Source organism: Labrus bergylta, chromosome 10 (genome assembly GCF_963930695.1).
Source record: "Labrus bergylta chromosome 10, fLabBer1.1, whole genome shotgun sequence".
Classification (NCBI taxonomy): domain Eukaryota; kingdom Metazoa; phylum Chordata; class Actinopteri; order Labriformes; family Labridae; genus Labrus; species Labrus bergylta.
The window spans coordinates 14,404,798-14,417,670 of NC_089204.1; positions in this window are offsets into that span (position 1 = coordinate 14,404,798).

The following is a 12,873-nucleotide window of genomic DNA, read 5'->3' on the forward strand; positions in this document are numbered from 1 at the left end:
TAGAAGATGTAATTTTTGTTATGTCCTGAAGGGCGCTCTCCCACTAGGCAATCCGTAATGTGACCAATCACGCTTCCCCCCCCAAAAAAGTTAATGTGGCCAGTGTGAATGGTGTGAAGCATGGTACACTCCCTTTGCCCTGGCACCGTTGGAAGAGGTGTGCTTCAGCATGGTACAGTTCATAAAGCTGACGGCCTTCATTATCTAGAAATCCTGCAGTTTTATGACTCAAAATAAGCCACAAAGTCAGTAATATAGCTGTCATTTTCTCTGCGTTGTTCTCCGATGTGCGGACGCGCACTTCGCCTTTCATTTTAATTTATTTTTTGAGTCCTCCTACGCAATACGAGCAATACGACCCAGACAAGTGTTTTTACTGCAAAGAATTTGGACATTGGGCACGAGACTGCCCCAAAAAGAAGCAAAAGCATCCAGAGCCTGCACAAAATCAGCAGTTTTTCTCAGATTGACTAAGATCTGAAACAGACGAGGGAGTCAACGCACCACACTCACTTGCTACTAGCAATGAAGATGAGCTTTGCACTGATACACTGCTTACTCTGCTGTTAGGGACGATTGCCAAGTTAAAAAAAGAAGACAAAATAAAACCTGTATTTTATTTTGCCATGCCATGTATTCTTCTGATTCTTACAAACAAATGCCCACTATTGTCTGCACAGTTAATGGTGTTTCAATGATTTTCCTGGTAGACTCAGGTGCTACACATTCCGTAATTAGGAAACAAGAAATGCATCCTAAATTAAGCGGCCGTTTCACCTATTCTGCCAGTGCCACGGGACAGACAGTGAGAGAAAAAAAATCAGTTCCTCTTTCATGTACTTGGGTTGCAAAGGAAGGTTCTATTTCTAGTAAACATTCCTTTCTGGTTTCTCTGCTCAATTAATTTGCTCGGTAGAGATCTGATGTGTGCATTTAACATTGTTCTCACCTCAACACCTGATGGATTGAGGATTTCCAGAGACAGTTCATATGATGCTAACACCTTTGTAAAATTCAGCCCCACCATTCCTTTGTATATTAATCAGTGGTGGGTAAATTTCACCATGGCTAAAGATATTCTTGAAACTGCATCTGACGTTGTTAACCCATTTTCTGACCATATGCAACGTGAACACATGCACTGCACGCGTTCACTCAGGACCTGACGATGACTATGCAAAAACGTTTTTTTAGAGATGTAAATGACAGCTTGACGACCTCACATCTTTTCTGGATGGACACTGACTGTGCTGCGACTGTTACTTTGACCAAAGGACAATCTGAACTATTTGAAATGCGCAACTCCCTTCCTCATATATCTCCATTGCGAAGGCCAAAGAGAAACAGTGGCGAGATTTAGGGCCTTTAATGAGGAGATGCATGTCAGCTAGAGATTGCTTTCCGCTCACTGACACAAATGTCTGCTTCTCTCCTTCTCAGCAGGCATACCGGAAACCACTGCAAACCAAAATACATTGTCTCCGCTCAGTTTGTCTGGTTGAGGAGCGCGACTCAATCTCACTCCCTCACCTCTTGCAGCGCCCCTGACATTTCTCCTCTGCTCAGCAAAGTACCACCCGAGCTGTGGGCGGCCAGTAAGCATGAGGTAGGGCTAATAAAAAATTGTGAACCTGTCCAAATACAACCTAAATCGGATTAGAGACCGATTATTAGACAGTACCCACTGAAGAAGGAAGCTATAGATGGCATAACACCAGTCTTTAACTCCCTACTAAAAGCAGGAGTCATTATCCCCTGTGAGGATTCACCTGTCCAGACCCCTTTTTCTCCAGTTAAAAAGGTCAGACCTGCTGGCCAACCGGATGAATGGCGCTTCGTCCAAGACTTACAGGTCGTGAATGCAGAAATATCTGCGCCTGCTCCAAATGTTCCAAATACAATGATGGAACCCGCGGACTCTGCCACTCATCTTATTTATTTATGGCTGTGTCTGATAAAAATGGCTTAAATTAAGCCGCAAAGTCAGTAAAGTAGCTGTCATGCTCTCTGTGTTGTTCTCCGATGTGCAGAAGCAGACTCAACTGCGCGTCCCTTTTTCTCTCTCTTTCTCTCTCTCTCTCCCGAGTCCGCCTGTTTGTCAACTGAGCACGCTTCATAATAACATAAAGCATGCATGCGTTGTATTACGACGTTATGTACAAGAGGTAATCATGTGTGTAGTGTGACCGCGGGCCGTGCCGGCCAGCGTGGGAATGGCACAGCGGGGGGCCAATCGTGCTTGAGTACGTCACGGTACAGATGACCAGTGTGACCACGGCCCAAAAACAAGGTACAGGACAACTGGGCTTAGTGCGCCCTTGGTCACCATCTTTTTAAGGTACAACTCAACTCAATGGTTAGGTCCGATGATTTAAATTACAATGCTCCCCAAACATACAAAAACAGAATATGACCAACACAGTCAATGCATAACTAACATAAATCTACCAGCACAGTATAAGTACATCCTGCTTCAAACGTGTCAAGTTTCTGTTTCAATGTCACTTTAAAAAAAAAAAAAAAAAAATGTAATGCTGCAACCGCATAAAGACAAATAAGATTACAATTAGTAAATGCCCCAAACCTTAACTCCTTCACAGGTCTTGGTTTTTAAAGTAAACGAATCTCGCAACAACAGAAGTCTCGTATTTGAGTAAAGCAGAAGCTGACCTAAATAGATTGTTAATCGCACAATATTGGAATCAAATAAAAATGTACTCGATGAAGACATGACCTAAAGTGGACTTTCAAAGTGTCGTTGGCTTGAAGGTCCACTGGCAATGAATGGGTAACCACACACACACACACACACACACAAACACACACACACGCTCACACACTAACACACAATCACACACACTCACACACTAACACACGATCACACACATTCACACATTGGGAACATGCACACTGTGGCCATTCATCCAGGCATTGAGTTGAGTAATGAGTGGTTTTAGTGAAGGGGACAGCTCACCTTCTTACCAACCCCTCTCAAGGAGACTTCTGATCATTGTTGTCAGCTACAGCTAAGCACGTTAAATGGATACTGCACTGTCTAAGGGGGTGTGTGTGTGTGTATCAGCATGTGTGTAATTGAAGATGGAGAGAAATGTGTGCATGTGTGCAATCAACAGAGGGAGGAAACAGTGTGCAAGTTCATGTCTTTTTTTGTGCGTGTGTAAAACAGATGTGTCTACACACATCTATATTTGTGTGTGGGAGAGAGTTACTCTGCAACACCTTACATCTGTCTTCCATTAAGATTAGGATGGTGTCACTGATAGATGTATAATGGACTTTCCTCTATGTGTGTGTGTGTGTGTGTGTGTGTGTGTGCACATGTGTGTGAAGGGAGCATTTAGCAGCCAATCAATCACAAGCTGTCAGATGGGCAAGTGTGGGGGACAGTGTCAGGAAAGGTGACACACACATGCATGCACATGTTTACGTGCACACACTTACCGCGGCACAATTGCGTAAACTTGGGGAAACTTCAGTGTACATGTGGGAAAAAAGTACAGAGAGGTTATTTAAGCATTTAAGTATAGTCCCTAGAATCCATGGATCTAAATTTAGCATAAAACATACCTTAATAACATACATGTTGAACATGGATTTACCATCTCTATTTCCATCAGGTGAGAGCACACACCTGGAGATTTAGTCAACACACAGGACAACACAACTGGGGTTTTTACATCAGAGTTGTGTTTATAGGGACCTGATCACCTTGATGTGGTGGAATTTTCTGTACCTATGTATTTAGATTTAAATATACAGACATCATTATGTTTATTCACTGTCCCCTGATGTCAGTAAGACCTGATAGAGTTCAGCTAAGACTAGAAAGCAAGGACAGCTTAACATGTCAAGGGTCTTCCAGTTTATCTGCAATGTTGTTTGGTAGACTTAGTGTCTGTTCCAAATTGTTCTAGACACAGACTAGTTTAGGTGGGTCAATGACCCTGACGTCTTTTTGATATAGCAAAGCACTGGGAGAGTTTGGCAGAATTGGCATGGCAGAACACCCCAACAGACATGTTTTGTTACTCCATCTCTCCTCCAGAGTATTCTTGTATGTATAAACTTTCTTCAACTTCAGCCATATGAGTCTCCTGAATCATTCTTGTGTCAGGTCAAGTTTTAACTAATTTCCTCAACACTTTATAAACATATTTATATGAATGAATGAATGAATACAGAATCTATAGCCAAATGTCAGGATCAGCGTTCTTGTTCATTGTCTGAGTAGTATCATACACTTACCTTTCAGTGGACATTGACTGACAGTTTATGTGGAGAGCAAAAGAGGCGGGACATAATTCTGTTTTGTGTGTGGCTTGATTCATCACGGCAAAAAAAATGTCTGATGTACAAGTCCGAGGAGAGTTGGGAATGTGTTAACGGTCTTGACAAGTCTCTATCAATGGCGATTGGCTAACTGTTGCTAAATACTGCTCTGATCAAACTGCAGGACGATTTTAAACACAACAATTGCAATTTAAGTTGTTAGCAAAAGTAATCATGGTGGAATTAAAACATCATACAGTGTTCACCTTTGCTTTAGTCGGTATCTACATATCCAAGAGAGCTGTTGTCCAGAAATAAAAAAAGCATGTGTCCTTTTTAATTGTTTTAAGCAACCTAATAAATACTGGTGTTGTTTTTATGATCAGGTCAGTCTTGTTTTTAATCTGCTCTTCCTGTACTGAAGTTTAGATTTGTGTTAACTGAATCTTTAGATGGGATGCAATTTGTCATGAAAATCGATTTTATGCATTCATGTGTTTAAATTAACCATCTCCATGAAAGTGTTTCCCACGAAAATTGACCGAAAAGCAATCCTAGCTTTGATCTATACCTTTCAGATGACAGTTTACGCTGGTTTTCTTCCATTATCACCCTGCTTGACATTCAAACATTTCCCACACATCACATACTGCGCAGAAAACCTGCCAAACCCAAACACAGCTCTCTGCTTTGGAACCTGCAGCACTGGTGTAGCTGAGCTACAGGTTTGTTTATTTATTTAGTTTTGGATTTTTATTTTTACTTTTTTACAACTTTCACTTATTCTCAAAGGCTTTTCTGTCAGCGACAGGTATGTGACGACAGATCAAAACAAGACCAGCTGTGTTTGCCTGAGCAGCTCTACTGGAAATGTGCACTTTCAGATCCAGCAAGTGCACAGAATCTTTGGCAGTATATACTAACTCCATATGTCCTTGAGAACATATTGTGAAATGTCTGTTTTAGTAGTTGAAGCTTTGAAGTAATGCTCTTAGATGTGGTTTAATACCAGGTATGCTGGCTGCTTGTTCAACACAGTTTCTGTCGCTGCTCTTCTCATTACATCAACACTGATTTATTCTGCAGACAGAATGGGGTATTTGCTAAGTTGTGAGGTCGGTCATGAGACTGATTACTTGCAGAATGGCATTAGATAAATTGATGGTACAGGTCAACAGCAACTCTACATTTATAAGAATGATACAAACTATTGTATTCCTTATATCATTTAAAAGATTGATGATTTCAACAAAATTATGTTTTTCTCCTTTTTTAAACAGTACTAAACACGGACTAAACTCAGATACAGCCGCGGAAAGTGTACCGTATCCTAGGAACAGCGACATGATTCTTTGAAGTCAAGTATATATTTGTAACATTTAAAACCATTAGCAACTGACCAAGTGCTGTACAATGGTAAAATAAACAGTATAGAGGAGTTTATAACAGTTTCAAGAATACAATAATGAATCAAATCCTGCCTCTCTTTGGAATCTAAGAAGAGGCTGGTTGCTGCCACTTTTATGTCTGTGCTGGACTACAGTGATGTTTCATACATGCATGCCTCGTCTCAAAGCTTACATGCTCTGTTTATCATGGAGCCCGGAGATATATCACTAATCTTAAATCCCTCACTCATCACTGTTTGTTCTATGCACGTGCTGGATGGACTTATTTTAACTTACGTATACATAAACATATATGGCATATTATTATCTACAAGTCTATCTTAGGTCTACTTCCTTAGATTGTTCGACCCAAGTCGAACGATCTAAGGGGCCTAGATGAAGTGTTAGGGCTAAGGAGGTTAGTTGTGTACAGGGCAGCCAGGCCATTCAGGGCTTTAAAAACAAACAGCACAACCTTCAATTGAATACTGAATGTATCATAAATCAGTTCCTGTGCTTTGACTCAGTAAAAAAAAGTAAATACAATATTATTAAAATGCATCAAGGTTTTGGGTATGAGCCAGCTGTTTTAATAACCTTAACACTACCAAGCTTGAGACTTTTGTCGTGGTAATCTTTGGTTTAGAAGCTTTGATTCTGTCAGAATTTAGAAATATGACAACCCTTGTACGTGCTACAAAAACCCACATGAGTCAACATACACTGCCATCCCAACAGTACATTCTCCAGCATCCCTACCACACATCTTTGACATCAATCTGACACCCACCCAATTCATAGGGGCCAGCCAATCCCTCAGTGAAGCCACAGAGATTGACTGCAACTCGTAATAGGTGATTTATAACCTGTACTTTGTGCAGGATGGAAGGTATAACGCTCTCCGTTCAGCAGTCTTAGTGCACTCTACCACATCACCCCTCTCTCTCAAATACACAAACACAGAACACAGATGTGCAGACTCAATGACATATATACTGCGTGGAATATGATCATGCACACAAACACAGAGCTAAGGATAATTAGAAAAAAACAAAGTTTGGCTGCAAAGGTGGCTAAAATACACTTTCCAGTATAAACAGATTATTAAAGTTTTTTTGTTTTTTTTCATCTGCGGATATAATGTTATTTTTAGTCTTTATTATTGTGTGTGCTTTTAAAAACATTTCCAGAAGGTAATCCAACCAGAGCAGAAGAAGCTTCTTTTCCTGTCCTGTTTCAAGAAAGGTCTAAATATTCCAAAAGCCTGTGAGGTAAGAGTTTGACTTTTTTCATGATTGATGACATTTTTGAGAGACAGAAAACTGAGATACAGTATATTTCAAAAAATAGATTTAAAAAGTTAGAATTTTGAACATTTATTTCGTCAAACGTCACTGTGGCTGGACGCTTCTGTGTGATGTTTGAAAATGATACTCACTTATATATCACAGCTGTAGAAACAAACATTCAGGAGGAAGGTATTTATACTCACAGTCCTGTAGGTTTAACACCACATTACAGGCAAAAATGAAATATCAGACAAACACTAACACACACACACACACACACACACACACACACACACACACACACACACACACACACACACACACACACACACACACACACACACACACACACACACACACACACACACACACACACGCACACACACAAACCTGGAAGATAAACTCACAAGTGTTTGTTTGTCAGCGAGTGCAGACAAGGTACACATGAAATCACCTCTCAGTGTGAGCACGAGGGCTAGGATGTGTAAGGTATTATGTCTGACACCTGAATGTGTGTGTGTAGTTGTATTTGTTTAATATGTTATGCTGGACTGTTCAAAGCCCTCTATGTAAACAGGTGCATACTTTGACCTGAAGCTTTGTTTGCATTCTGAATTGAGCAGATTAAACTTGACATCAAACAACTGCAATGACAAATCTACAAATCTACAACTGGGGTAGATCACATGGGTAGCACGTTGCAGTGTGAGCAGCAATGAAACACACTTGTAAACACATTTGTTTGGCTTACGGAATTTGATTCCTTTTAAAAAGAAGAGACACACATTTGCAAAGAAGCCAGGGAAGTCAGACTGAATACATACTGGTGTTAATAAGAGCTTTGTCAAGTTATGGCAAAGTTCAGTTTATATCAACAAAAGCCTGCTTCAGTCACAATGTTGTGTTTGAAATATCCTGCCAAAATAGGCCAAGTAAAACATAAAAAACAAAGCTTTGTCATTAAAAGTCAATAGTTTAGGTGCATTGATACACTCTGCCCTGTTACTGACGGCAAGACAGGCGACTTGGACCTAGAGCAGTATGCGTCCTCACACTCCTAATTGTCTGCAAATAAGATAACATGTTACATGCTGTAGTGGACTGTGTGTTTGTTCTTGTGTGTCCCTGCTTTCTTTCCCCCCTCTCCCTTCCCTCTCCCTCTCTCTTGCCCTACATGTGCTTCTCCTCAATCTTTGTGCAGCTAATGAACTCACCTGCTGCAGCTTACCCATGAAAGCCTACAGCATAAAAAGCAGGAGAGAAGAGAGAGGAGAGAGTGGCACTGGGTCTGAAGTGCTTTGTGTGAGCAGGAGCAGTGTGCTACAATCGTGTCGTGTCTCCTTCAGTGGAAGGAGGTGTTCTTGGACTCACTCAGACCTTATTTTATTAGTTCTGTTGATCATTCAAACTTTGGCTTGTGAATAAATTGGCTTCTGTTTTTTCAAGCTTATTCCTTTCAAGAAGCTTGGTTTTTCTCACCTGCATTTATTCTGCTTTTTGTCAATAAATACTTTGCCTTTTTTGCGTTTAACTTCCTGTCTCCCTTTTTCATTCCTGTTTTCTTTAATTGTTATTCCCCGCATCCCCTATAATATGGGGACTGTATCATAGCAAACAAAGGGGACGGGTTAGGAGTAACCTCATTTAATGGCCTACTCGATTGTATTTTTTTAAACCTTGGAAGACAAAATGTTTTAAAGTGTGTTTCTGTTGTTGTCAATATTATCAGTTAATGTTTCAGAAACTTCACAACTCATTATAAAAATAAAAATCGAACAAGGAAGCTAAGGAATAGGCAAGAGTTTACCCATAAGGAGTGCTATGAGGGCTACAGACAAGTGGATTTCAGAATCAAATAAAAATACAATCCCAGTGGGTGGAACCAGAGCTACACACATCAAATCCCAGAGCAGTACAACACAAACAGAGCCACTGATGATCTGCTGTCAAATATGAGCAAAACAATCCATAGACAAATATTTGTTGTGGCAGGGGATGCAAACCAAATGCTAATTTTCAGACACCACAGAGGATTGAAACTGTGAACAAGCACAAGATTGACTGGAAGGTTAGTTGAGAGATATCGGTGTAAAACATTATTCAGAGAAACAAACAATTGACAACAAAACAGAATGATGGGGGGGGCATGAAAACAAATAATCTGATCGAGGGGAAGAAATGCACTAAACTCAGGATGACATGAGCGTGGGGTGAGATCTGGGTAAGGAGAGAATCTTAAAGGTTTCATGCACAATTTATGGTATAAATCTGCCGTTGCACTGACTTTGACCCCCATCAAACACACAGGCACACACACACACATATGCACACAACATTCATTTCCTGTCTTCTAACCCAAACCATCAAGCAACTTGTTGCAGATGTGCGGCACGGTTAGATGTCCTGACAGTGGAGGATATTTCTTGTCGCTCTATGACCTCATCTCCTCAGTTGGTTCTTAAAATGCAAATCAAGAGCACACTCTCAAACACAAACACACACACATTGATTCCTGCTGTATCACACTCAAAATCGCCTTTTCATTATTCAGGAGTTGGGTCTCGAGGGGGATGAAATGGGAAGCTGTTGACGTGTCCATGGCAGTGTGCACATTTAAGGCACCTTATGGACCGTATTCCCAAATGTGTCTTGAATGTTTGTATTTTTTTTATTTTATTTTTTTTGCATTGTGGCTCGAAATGTCCACAGCGTACATGTAGGATTATTTTGGGTTAAAGGAGCAATATGTTACTCTGACACCTAGAGTTTAAAATGGGTACTGTAGTTCAGATTCAAAACATTGAAGAGAGCTGTCTCCCTTGACCTCTCCTCCATTTAGTTGCTCACACAGGTTTGCTATGTTGCGGACATTGAAGCTTCAGTGTTTAGCCAGCTCTGCATCAGTCTTGTTAGTGTTCTAACCTCTCTCCATTTTCCAAAAGCCCCTCCATCGTTTGCAAAGTGGCATAAAAGTATATTATATATCAGTACATGTATTGTAATGTATTTTACAACAGAGTGTAGTGAAGCAGATGAATTAGGCAAAGTTAAATACAAAACTACATGTCAATGTTAGTGGTATAGTGGAGGGGAAGAATCTTAAAGCTACAAGTAAAATATCCGAAGTGACCCTCTACATGGGTAGGTTTCCAGTATGTGCATTTAATGTAATATATAGCATATTGATGTTGATGAAGGTCGATTTTGTTTCTGTGTATGTAACGATTCATTTGTGTGTTGTTTTCCAGCTTGTGAAACATTATGGCATTTCTGTTTTTTTATTCTTTTCATTTTCTAATTTCATCGGTCTTCTTTGACATGTACAATATTAACTGTTTGTCATCGATGTCGTCAGATAAAGGCATCGTTTTATTTTTTTTTCATCAGCCCCAAATGAATATATCGTGCTGATATGTCTGGCAGATAAGAGGATGCTTCGATTATTGTCATGGGATGCATGCTTTTGACTACTCAGATGATCTAGTTCCATTCACGACAGACTTTGAATCACACAAAGCAACAGTTAAATAAAAATAAATAGGACAACTTTTACAATACAAAAATAGTTTTTCAGTGTTCACACATAAATCACAATTGGAGAGAGGTCCAAAATCAACACATTATTTTTTTTAACTGTGTTACTCAGAATCAGAAATGTAATCACACACTATTTTATCTTCATTGCTGTTAGTAATCAAAATTCAGCGATTAATTTAAACTTTAAAGGTCACATATCATCCTCCTTATCAACCAGTTTAAATACATCTCAGAACTCCACACACAAAGGGAAAAATCTCCAAACGGCGTGTTTAAGGACACATTTTCTGAAAAGTGGAGAAGGCATCCAAAAAAATGGTGAGGATGGACTTTTCTCACAATTTGGGGGTTTGTAATCAGGCTATAGACACATATTAATGTTGGAAAAACATGGTAAAGTATATTTTGCATAATATGTGACCTTTAAAAAAATCAATCTTCAACAGCCCTACAATAAAGATAAGAAGATGTAGTTCTGCTTTTTTCTCTCCATTGAAAGTGTGCACTCACAAATCCCTTTATTTCATTGTTACATTCTCCCTTCATGTATCTAGTTAATGAGGGCCTTGATGTTCGTTTTAATTAAAAAAATGTTATGTGTATACTGTATATCTATAAAATCATTGGCAATCAGCAAAACACAAGTTGAAAAAAATGTTGTAATGTAGTATAAAAATCAAAAATCATTCATCCCTTGTAGTTACTGTCTAAAGTTTATGTAGTGTTGAGGGCTCATGTTATTCTGAGGAGCACTAAACTACAGCACTTTACTTCCATACTATGCAAACTTTTAAACTTTGTTTGTTATCTTCAACTTTCACTTTTAGAAAAAAAGTGTTTCATTGACACCACTGTCTTAAACATCTTTTCAGTAAAAATGACATTTAAATTGGCATTAATGTGTGCTCTGGTTATTTACCATGTTCATTATTATTTCTTACATCTTTTGGTCTGTGGTTGAGGAATAAATATGCTCTTTAAGGCTTAGAATCCCTTTCCTAAAAAGAAGACCACGTTCTTATTTTAAACTCAAGGCACACACAAAGCTGCACGTCTTGTAATGGATAACACTGAGACAGTGAGTGCCAACTGTTGAGTTTTTATCAAACGCTGCTCAAATGTGCATTCACAACACATAACTGGGGACAATTTAATTTGCAACTGAGACGTGTCTGATAGCACATATTCAAAACACTTTCCGGACTTTTCTTAATCTCACTTGATAAATGAGCTCCGCTATGTGGAAAGAGCACTTTCTGAGCACCCATAAGCCCTCTAAACAGATTACAAAGACTTATGGGTAAATAGAGGCAGCGGAGTTGAAAAAAAGAGTGAACATCCTTTTTAATAGAGCTTCCTGGAAGCAGAGCGGTAATGTGACGCAACTGTTTCTCTTCCCGTCACTCGCTGATGAGAAATAAATGAATGAGATTAAGGTTTTAACGTTGCTTTACGGGTGTGTGTGTGTGTGTGTGTGTGTGTGTGTGTAAAAGTGTCAGAGGAAAAAAAAGACAGAGTGATATGATGATACGCCTGCAAGAGGTTCAATTTACCCTTGTTTGAGAGTGGTTTGAGCTGTGTGGTTTGTGTGGGCCGCAGTGTGTGTGTGTGTGTGTGTGTGTGTGTGTGTGTGTGTGTGTGGGATTGCCTGCATGTTGGAATGTGTAGGGGTCATCCCAGGTTCTTTCACAAGTATGGATATAAATGATCCGTTTTCACTTACGCACTCCTGAAACAATTTCAGACTGACTGCCTCCGAAATCTCCCTGAGTAACTTGTCACTACTTAGTCAAATGAATCACACTGAAGTGGCTGACGGACAAAGCAGCAAAATCCCATGCTATAATGATAAAAAAAAAAATCTTTATGTCTACGTTACATTTAGTTTGACACATTCACAATGTCATCAAAAGAGCAAATATTATATTTCATCACTTGGAGAAACAAAAGCTTCCTGTATCTCCCTCTATTCCCCTCTCTAAGCCCAGCACAGTTTCAGACGATGTCTGTTCAACATGAGTCTGGATTTTGTTTGAGGTTTCTGCCTCTTAAAAGGAAGACTTTCTTTGCCACTGATAAATGTTGCTTAGTGTTCATGATGGATTAATGTTGGGTCTTTGTAGATAATATAACAAGTAAGGTGTTTTACCTGCTCTTTTGTGTCTAGAAATAACATTTGTTATTAATTGGCGCTATGCAAATAAAGATTGATTGGATTTGAACTGGTTCTTTTGTGAGTGTGCCCTTAAAGAGCAAGAAAATCAAAATAACCAATCACAAAACAATTGCCCATTTTGTGCTCAAAATAATACATTTCTTTCTGTAGTGATTAGCTGAGGAGGAAACATTGAATTCTGGTTAAGCTCATG